At 41.2% G+C, this 1,196-nt stretch overlaps 1 non-coding gene across 1 annotated transcript; it reads right to left on the bottom strand.

Annotated features, from left to right (window-relative positions):
• Positions 1 to 402: 402 nt before the first annotated feature.
• On the bottom strand, positions 403 to 506 carry LOC112605491. Its single transcript, XR_003115477.1, has one exon. It is a non-coding gene; the product is annotated as a small nucleolar RNA U13 (small nucleolar RNA).
• Positions 507 to 1,196: the final 690 nt, after the last annotated feature.

Below are 1,196 nucleotides of genomic sequence, written 5' to 3'. Positions count from 1 at the left end.
TGTATATATATACGTCTAGCGCTATCTCTGAGACATAGTGTATGGTATCTATTTCATTCATATACATTATTATAATTTTTTTTTTTTTGAAGATGAAGTCCAGATTTGTTATCCAGGCTGGAGTTCAGTGACACTATTTCGGCTCACTGCAACCTCCATCTTCTAGGTTCAAGTGATTCTCCCACCTCAGCCTCCCAAGTAGCTGGGATTACAGGCGCCCACCACCATGCCTGGCTAATTTTTGTATTTTTAGTAGAGATGGGGTTTCACCATATGGGTCTGGCTGGTTTCGAACTCCTGACCTCAAGTGACCCACCTGCCTTGGCCTCCTGAAGTGCTGGGATTACAGGTGTGAGCCACCACACCCAGCCCATTTAAAAATTTTTTATTTTATGTTTTTCGTGTCAGATAGGTACTGTGCTGATATTATAGCAAGGTTTGAGGGAAACACATCTTACATATGAGCATGCAAACCCAATCATCACACTTATGAGTGGCAAAAGGATCTACACACACTGTTTAAAAGATGCACCATGGTGTATTGGGAAAACAAACTGAGAGACAGGAGTCCTGGGCTTGTGAGCTATCTTGGTCTTACCTTGCTAAGTGACCTCATGTAAGTCTTGACCTCTCTGGACTTTGGACTACTCTTCATCTAGGCTAAAACATTAGAATCACCAGTGGGGGTGGGGTGGCTTTCAAAATCCCAATTAAAAATATGAAATATATATATGTGAATGGTTAACACCAAAAGCAAGATAACAGATGTCTCTGAAGAAAAAGAGAAGGGGATGAGATTAAAGAAGGAGGTTCAACTGTATTTACAGTGCTTTATTTCTTAAAGAAAAGTTGGAGTAAATATGGCAAAATGCTTAGCTTTGCTAAATCCATGTGGTAGAACACAATGGACAGTGTTCTCTATGCTTTTAAAAAGGAGAAAAGAGTTTGGTGAAAAGGAGATAGAGGATGGAGTGTTGGCTAAGGACATTCCAGGCACAAGGAAGTGAGCTGAGACATAGAAGAGATAAAGAGTATGGAATTTTCCAAGATATTTTGACACATAAAATTCAAGGAAGGGAGTGGCTGAGATAAGCAAGGAGAGGTAGAGAGGTCAAGTCAAGGAGGGCCTTGTGTGCCAAGCTGGGGAGTATGGACTTTATCTTTTCTGCTGTGGAGGTAGGAAGGATGGTCACCAG

This window comes from Theropithecus gelada, chromosome 13 (assembly GCF_003255815.1).
Source record: "Theropithecus gelada isolate Dixy chromosome 13, Tgel_1.0, whole genome shotgun sequence".
Lineage (NCBI taxonomy): Eukaryota > Metazoa > Chordata > Mammalia > Primates > Cercopithecidae > Theropithecus > Theropithecus gelada.
This window is presented reverse-complemented; position numbering and strand designations above follow the sequence as displayed.